The sequence below is a fragment of the Lipotes vexillifer genome, unplaced genomic scaffold, assembly GCF_000442215.2.
Source record: "Lipotes vexillifer unplaced genomic scaffold, Lipotes_vexillifer_v1.1 scaffold760, whole genome shotgun sequence".
Classification (NCBI taxonomy): domain Eukaryota; kingdom Metazoa; phylum Chordata; class Mammalia; order Artiodactyla; family Lipotidae; genus Lipotes; species Lipotes vexillifer.
In genome coordinates, this window is record NW_006772931.1 from 275,020 (window position 1) to 283,285 (window position 8,266).

General features: G+C 44.1%; 1 pseudogene; it reads left to right on the forward strand.

Annotated features, from left to right (window-relative positions):
• LOC103070065 (WD repeat-containing protein 49-like) overlaps positions 1–8,266 on the forward strand; it is a 53,065-nt pseudogene that overhangs the window by 6,279 nt on the left and 38,520 nt on the right.

Genomic DNA, 8,266 nt, shown 5'->3' on the forward strand with positions numbered 1-8,266 from the left:
CTCTTCCGTGGTTATTCCTTTTATAGTGATATGGTCAGCCACGGGAGAAACCAAGCTCAGGGCTTCATCTCACACGGAATTGTGTTGCTATAACTGGGTACTGTCTGCTTCAGACCTTTTATCACACAAGATATATACTTGTGTCGTTTCAGAGGGAGACATAACCCTCCTCAGGCTGAATAGAGCTGCCAAATCCGGGACAAGTTTAGTCTTGCATTTTTATTTAGAAATCGCAGATAGAACTGCTTGGTGTTCATCTGTTCTTTTTCCATTCTAGAAAACCAACAGGTATGCTGAAAAGCCACACAGCTCCGGTGATCTACATCCATGTGTCTGCTGAGGATAACAAAATACTTTCCATGCCCACTGACAACACTATTAAGGTCTTTGCCCTGTTATGTTTTTTTTTGTTTGTTTGTTTTTTTGCGGTACGCGGGCCTCTCACTGTTGTGGTCTCTCCCATTGCGGAGCACAGGCTCCGGACGCACAGGCTCAGCGGCCATGGCTCACGGGCCCAGCCTCTCCGTGGCATGTGGGATCCTCCCGGACTGGGGAACGAACCCATGTCCCCTGCATTGGCAGGCGGACTCCCAACCACTGCACCGCCAGGGAAGCCCCCCTGTTATGTTTTGATGCATTATCCAATGCAGTTTCAGACAGAGAAGGTGTTCCCTTCATGTTTTCATTCCCCTCTCTGTAGCCTTTGGGGCCTCTGGATTAGCAGATACTCAAGTGTTATTTACTTTTGTGGATTTGCTTTGGAAAAGGAGAATTTGTAGGCAGTGGAAGGGCAACCTCTTAGAGAACTTTCTATCCCTGGTGTTTTGCTGGGAGGAGTTAACATTATTGCATTGAGGCCCGTGCTTGCGTTCTGTCCAAAGACTCCCTTTGTCTTTGGAGAGGGCAGGTTGGGAGATGGAGAAGGGGATCTGGGGACAGAATGCAGACATAGGGAGGCACAGTCCCTTGCCACTAGAGGTTATCACCTTATCTTGTAACACACTAGGGCGTGTGGGCCCTTTCTGAAATGTTGTCTATAAAGCTTAGAATTTAAACCTTTCTGACCCTGGCAGAGGTAGCGACATTACCACCTTCCTTTTGTTTGCCTTCACACCTCTTTTTGTAGCGAGGGTCCTGTCTACCTCTAAAACTCAGTCACTCTGTTATATTTGGAATACACTATTTCTCATATAAAAAAACAAAAACAAAAAAACCTCACTGATTTATTTCATCCATCATCTCATATGCTTTTCCAGTGAATATGACACATTTTCATGACTCATCCACCTTCTTTTCTGGACTGTCACAGGGCCAGAGGGTGGGGATTTAGAGCAGCATGAGTCAGAGGAATGCTGGAACCTTGGGAAGGAGATCAGATTCACTGCTTTGTACAGATGCATAAAATAGCTCACTCACCACTCACATAAGAAAGGATTGATAGGTGTTAAGGGCTGAATCGTGTCCCTTCAAAATTCCTATGTTGAGGTCTTAACCCCCAGTACCTTAGAATGTGACTGTATTTAGAGATAGCGCCTATAAAGAAGCACTGAAGGTTAAATGAGGTCATACTGGTGGGCCTTAATCCAATATGACCGGTGTCCTTACAAGAAGAGGAAGTCACGACACTTAGACTGAGCGGCAACCATGCAAGGACACAGCAAGAAGGTGGTTATCTGCAGGCCAAGGAGAGAGGCCTCTGAAGGAACCAGACTTATCCACACCTTGATTTTGGACTTGAATATCTTGCTTCACACTATATAAAAAGGTTAACTCAAAATGGATCATAGACCTAAATGTAAAAGGAGCTACAGCTACAAAACTCTTAGAAGAAAACATAGGAGTAAATCTTCATGACCTTGGACTAGGCAATGATTTCTTAGATATGATATCAAAAGCACAGGAGACTAAAGGGGGGAAAAATGAGTTGGACTTTCTCAAAAATAAAAACTTGTGCTTCAAAGGACACTATTAAGAAAGTGATTAGACAACTTACAGAATGGGATAAAATATTTTCAAATCATATTTCTGAGGACGGACTTGCATTTAGCATACAAAACTCAGCAATAAAAGCACAAATAGCTTAATTTTAAAATGGGCAAAGGACTTGGACAGAAGTTTCTTCAAAGAAAATATTCAAATGGCCAATAAACACAGGCCAAGATGCTCAGCATCATTAGTCTCTATGAAAATGCAAACTAAAACCACAGTGAGATACCACTTCACACCCATCAGAGTGGCTAAAATCAAAAGAGAGATGATAGCAAGTGTTAGCAAGGATGTAGAGAAATTGGAGCCCTCATGTATCGCTGGTGGGAATTTAATATGATGCAGCCACTTTGGAAAATATCTGGCAGTTCCTCAAATGTTAACCAGAGTTAACATACGACCTAGCAATTCCACTCCTAGGTTTACACCCAAGAGAATTGAAAACATCTGTTCACACAAACACTTGCATATGAATATTCACAGGAGCATTATTCATGATAGCCAAAAAGTAGAAATAAACCAAATGTCCATGAACTGAGGAATGAATAAATGAAATCAGGTACATCCATACAACGAAATATTATTCAGCAAGAAAAAAAAAAACGAAGCACTATCACATGCTACAACACGGAAAAGCTTGAGAAGCTTCAAGTGTTAAGTGAAAGCCAGTCACAAAAGGCCATGTATTGTATGATTCCATTTATATAAAGTGTCCAGAATAGGCAAATCCATAGAGACAGAAATGAGTTTAGTACTTGCCAGGGGATGGGGTGAGGTGGGAATAGGGAGTGGCTGCTAATGGGCATGGGGTTTCTTTTTGGAGGAATGAAAACTTTTTGAAATTAGATAGTGGTAAAGGTTGCACAACTCTGTGAATATGCTAAAAGCCACTGAATTGTACGCTTAAAAATACAAATTTTGTAGTATGTGGGTTAAATAGCAATAAAGCTGTTATTTTTTTTTTAAAGGAGAGAGGGGAGAGAGAGGGAGAGGGGAGTCAAGGATGGCACCAAGAGTTTAGGCCTGAGCCAAACACTACAGTGAGGAAGATGGTGGGTGAGAGGAGCATAGGGTCAGAAGCCCAGTTGTGGATGTGCTGGAGACAGTCATCCTGAGTTGAGGGGAGATATAAATGTGGGAATAATCAGCATTTAGATGGAATTTTAAACCATGAAGTGGATGAGATCATAAAAGGAGCAAAAGTGGGCAAAGGAGAGAAAAGCCCCCAAGACTGAGCACAGGGACCCTGTGATGCTCTGGGATTTTACTGTCTGTAGGGTCCAACATGGCTTCTGTGTAGTGAACTCAGAGTCTATCTCGTGGCAATGAAGAGGTTATTTTATGCAAAACTAGGTGTTGATATCACAGTCAGGGATACAACAGGATCCAAACTCAAGTCAGTTCTCCAAGAACATTTGATTAAAATGGTAAGATTTATGGACTTTAGTTTCTGATTTATTTTGAAAATCAAATTTATGCAAAGACATCCACCAAGGCCACAAAGTTGGAGATTTCACTTTTTTTTTTGAAATTTGCCACCATCGGATAATCATAATTCTGTATGTGAGGACATGTTTTCTATCCTATTTTCTTTTCCTAGTGCCTCTCCATTTTCTCCCAATCTAAACTCATGATTACAAGATTAGCATCTTGCCTGTGATGATTCAGGCATATTGAATCACTTCCCAAAGTGTGTTTAAAATATATTGAAATCCTATCTTGGAAATAGGGTGTGTAATTTATTTCAGAATATATTATTTCTATCAAATAAAAACTAATCAACTAGGAACCAAACAGCTAAATTTCCAGCATGCCTGATCAAACAGTCTTCGTTCTTTGATTGATTTTTTTTAGCCCAAATATTTCATGTCTCTAAATCATGGGGACACACAAAACGTTTCAGGAGTCTGCTGGTTTCTGGCATTCTCTAAAGAAGAGTAAAGTGACAGATTGAGATTTCCATTTTCACTTGTTATTTTCTGTGAATTTAATATTGCACACCACAGAGCTGTTTTGTGTCAACAGGAATTAGGACGGAAAGAAAGTTATTTCTTGGAAGGAAGATGGCATGGTGTATTAGTTAAGGTAAGGCTTGCCACTGTAACAAATAAACTCCATATTTTCCATAGGCTGAAACAACAGAAGTTTATTTCTGTCTACTGAGGGGCACTTTTTCTCCCTTCAAGAACAGGGCTGTCTCCATATGGGGGTCCCACCTTACTTAGGTTCTCAGATTCCTCTTAATCCAGGTGCAATGGGTATGAGAATAGAGAAGGCATATCTGCCTCTTAAAAAATCCCAGCCATAAATGATACATCACTTTCTCTCACATTCTATTATTGTTGAGTTCATGACTCGGTGAATGGGAAGCTGGGAAATGCCTTAGTCCAGTAGCCGCTTCCCAGTAACTTTACTGGGACAGACAGATTTGAGTTTAAATTCTGAAATTACCACAAACTGTACGGCCTCGGGTGAGGTACTCAATCCTTCTGAACTAAGTTACTGAATTCTCTGAGACACTGGTTTACTCTTCTGCAATATGGGAGAAACGGTCGTCTTGTAGATTAGTTGTGTTCATAAAAGATAATTTATGAACTGTGCTCACCACAGAGTAGTTTTACCTGGTAAGATTCTTTTTTTTTTTTAATTTATTTTTGGCTGCGTTGGGTCTTCGTCGCTGCGCATGGGCCTCTCTAGTTACGGCGAGCCAGGTCTACTCTTCGTTGTGGTGCACAGGCTTCTCATTGTGGTGGCTTCTCTTGTTGTGGAGCACGGGCTCTAAATGCATGGGCTTCAGCAGTTGTGGCACGTGGGCTCAGTAGTTGTGGTGCACAGGCTTAGCTGCTCCTCGGCATATGGGATCTTCCCAGACCTGGGATCCTACCCATGTCCCCTGCATTGGCAGGTGGCTTCGTAACCACTGTGCCACCAAGGAAGTCCCTTACCTGGTAAGATTCTTTTGAGTCAAAGGGGACAAAAATCTAACTGAAACAGTTTAAGCTGAAAAGGGAGAATTTGAAGGACTCAGTGCACTATTGCTGGCTTAAAGACAGAGGAGGCAACAGGATGAGGGATGTAAATGTGTAAGAAGCTGAGAGAGAGAGGCCAACAACCAGCAAACAGACAGGAACCCATCCCTCCAAACACAAGCAAGAGGGTTCAAGACAGCAGCACAGGAATATCCTGAACTTATGTCCTCCCACAGACACAAACCTACAACTGCAAATGGAATAATTCCCTCAGAAAGAGATCTGAAAACTGGATGAACAGAGCCTCACGAGAAAAGGTAAAAGGACAGCATTGAGACACGTAGGAGAGACAGAGATACGAGCTCATCAGAGAAAACCACACCCCAGCTGCACAATTGGGAGGGACCCCAAAGAGGTGGAGCTTTTCCCTGAGGAGTGAGGGATTCGAGCTCCACATCAGGCACCCCAGCCCCCAGATCCTGCATAGGAGAGATAAGCTCCCAAATCACCCGGCTTTGAAAACCAATGGAGAATAAACCCTGGGAAACTATAGAACTGCAGGCAACAAAAACCCCGCTCTTAAAAGGCTCATGCCCGGGGGGGCTTCCGTGGCACAGTGGTTGAGAATCTGCCTGCCAATGCAGGGGACACATGTTCGAGCCCTGGTCCGGGAAAATCCCACATGCCGCAGAGCAACTAAGCCCATGTGCCACAACTGCTGAGCCTGTGCTCTAGAGCCCGTGAGCCACAACTACTGAGCCCACGTGCCACAACTTCTGAAGCCTGTGCGCCTAGAGCCCGTGCTCCGCAACAAGAGAAGCCACCGCAGTGAGAAGCCTGCACAACGCAATGAAGAGTAGACCCCGATTACCGCAACTAGAGAAAGCCCCACACACAGTAACTAAGAGCCATCAACAAAGACCCAGTGCAGCCAAAAATAAGTAAATACATAAATAAATTTATAAAAAAAGGCTCATGCACGGACTCACCCAACCTGAAAACCAGCACAGAAACACCAGGTTGAAAAGTGTATGTTTCATAGGTGAAGGGCACCCATTTACTAATCTTCAAGTGTCTGCTGAAGAAGCAGGAGTCATTTGGGATGCTTCCTGGGGACAGTCACTGGCAGGAGGCATTTACGCGACCTCAGGCTTCCTTGCTAATGCCAGTGCTGGTGGGCACCATTTTGGAATTCTCCATGTAACCCGGTATCGCCAATGGGCACGTCCCACTGACAGCCCCGCCCACCCTGGATCCTGGCAGCCTCTCACAGCCAGCTGAATGACAGCCAGCCCACCAGCACTCCAAGGCAGCCACAGCCCCATGACAACAGGAGGGCACACACAGCCCATGTAGGGGACGCCCCTTAAGCTCCTGGCTGTAGTGGCCAGGCAGGATTGCACTTCTGAGCCCCACAGGACAGCTCCTAAATAAGACCATGCCTTCAAGACTGGGAGAGATAGCTAATTCTTAGTACGTGTATATATACTTAATACACAGAGAATTAGGCAAAATGAGGAGACAAAAGAATGTATTCCAATTGAAAGAATGAGACAAAACCTCAGAAAAGATGTTCAGCATCACTAATTATTAGAGAAAGGCAAATCAAAACCACAATGAGAGCTTCCCTGGTGGCGCAGTGGTTGAGAGTCCGCCTGCCGATGCAGGGGACGCGGGTTCGTGCCCCGGCCCGGGAAGATCCCACATGCCGCGGAGCGGCTGGGCCCGTGAGCCACGGCCGCTGAGCCTGCGCGTCCAGAGCCTGTGCTCCGCAACGGGAGAGGCCGCAGCAGTGAGAGGCCCGCGTACCACCAAAAAAAAAAAAACAAAACAAAACACAATGAGATATCACTTCACACCTGTTGAAATGGCTATTATCAAAAGGACAAGAGATAACTAATACTGGAGAAGATGTGGGGAAAGGGAGCACTGTTGGCAGGACTGTAAATTGGTGCAGCCACTATGGAGGATAGTATAGAGACTCCTCAAAAAAACTAAGAACAGAACTACTATATGACACAGCTATTTCACTTCTGGGTATTTATCCAAAAATCATGAAAAAATTAATTCAAAGAGATATATGCACCCCTATGTTCACTGCAGCATTATTTACAATAGCCAAGACATGGAAACAACGTAAGTGTCCACTGATGAATGGATAAAGAAGATGCCACACACACACACACACACAAATATAATACTACTATGCCATAAAAAATAACAAAATCCTGCCATTTTTAATAACATGGATGGATGCAGTGGGTGTTATGCTAAGTGAAATAAGTCAGGTGGAGAAAGACAAATACCATATGATTCCACTCATATGTGGAATCTACAAAAAAATGAAACAAAACAAACAAAATAAAACAAAAGCAAACTCATAGACACAGAGAACAGATTAGTGGTTACCAGAGGGGAAGGAGGTTGGGAGGTGGGTGAAATGCACAAAGGGTCAACTGCATGGTGATGGATGGCAATTAGGCTTGTGCTGGAGATCACTCTGTAGTGTACACAGATGTCAAATTGTAATACTATATACCTGAAACTTATATAATGAAAAGGGGGGAGAAATTATTGGTTATTGAAACCAGATCCTAGGACAGACGGACTCATGGGCAGCTGAGCTCACAGATGGCACTGTTGTTCCCATGCTGTATGCCTGCACTTTGCATTTCTGCTCCTTGGTTCACATTGGTCTCATCAACACCTACTGCTGAATGGCATTCTCCTTCCAAATGGCCAGGACCCGTCCAAGCCCACAGCCTGAACTCACATCCCAACTCTACTCTTCCTAGCAGCTCCAGCCAGAAAAACCTAAAGGAAGGACACAGGCTGACCAGGCTCAGATCCTTTGTCCAGGTCTTACAGTCAGAGAACCAGTTCTCTTCACAGAAGATAGGAGTGTGCTGGACAGACAGTAGCTACATCCGGGGTGCTTAATTTATTGTAGCTGTTTTTATCTGGGGGACATCACTATGAAGAGCTTCTCCCTACCTTTTCCTTTCACTGACCTTGTCAGGGTCCCTCCATAGCATCCCAACTGAGATCACGCTTCCCAGGCTCCAGAATTCCCTCTGTCCTCCCCTCGTCAAAACCCTCTTTCTCTCAGTAATGTTAGGTCGTGAACTGAGAAGAAATTAACATGTAAATGGATTCCCATTGTGGTACAAGTGACTGATAAGAAGGATGTGTGTTACCTTTCTACCCAGAAAGAAGAGAATCTTCAAACAAATCAATCCTCCAGATTGGGGGCAGGGGGTGGGGATACCCCTTGAACAAGCAACCTTCACGGTCACTCTTTCCATGGGATT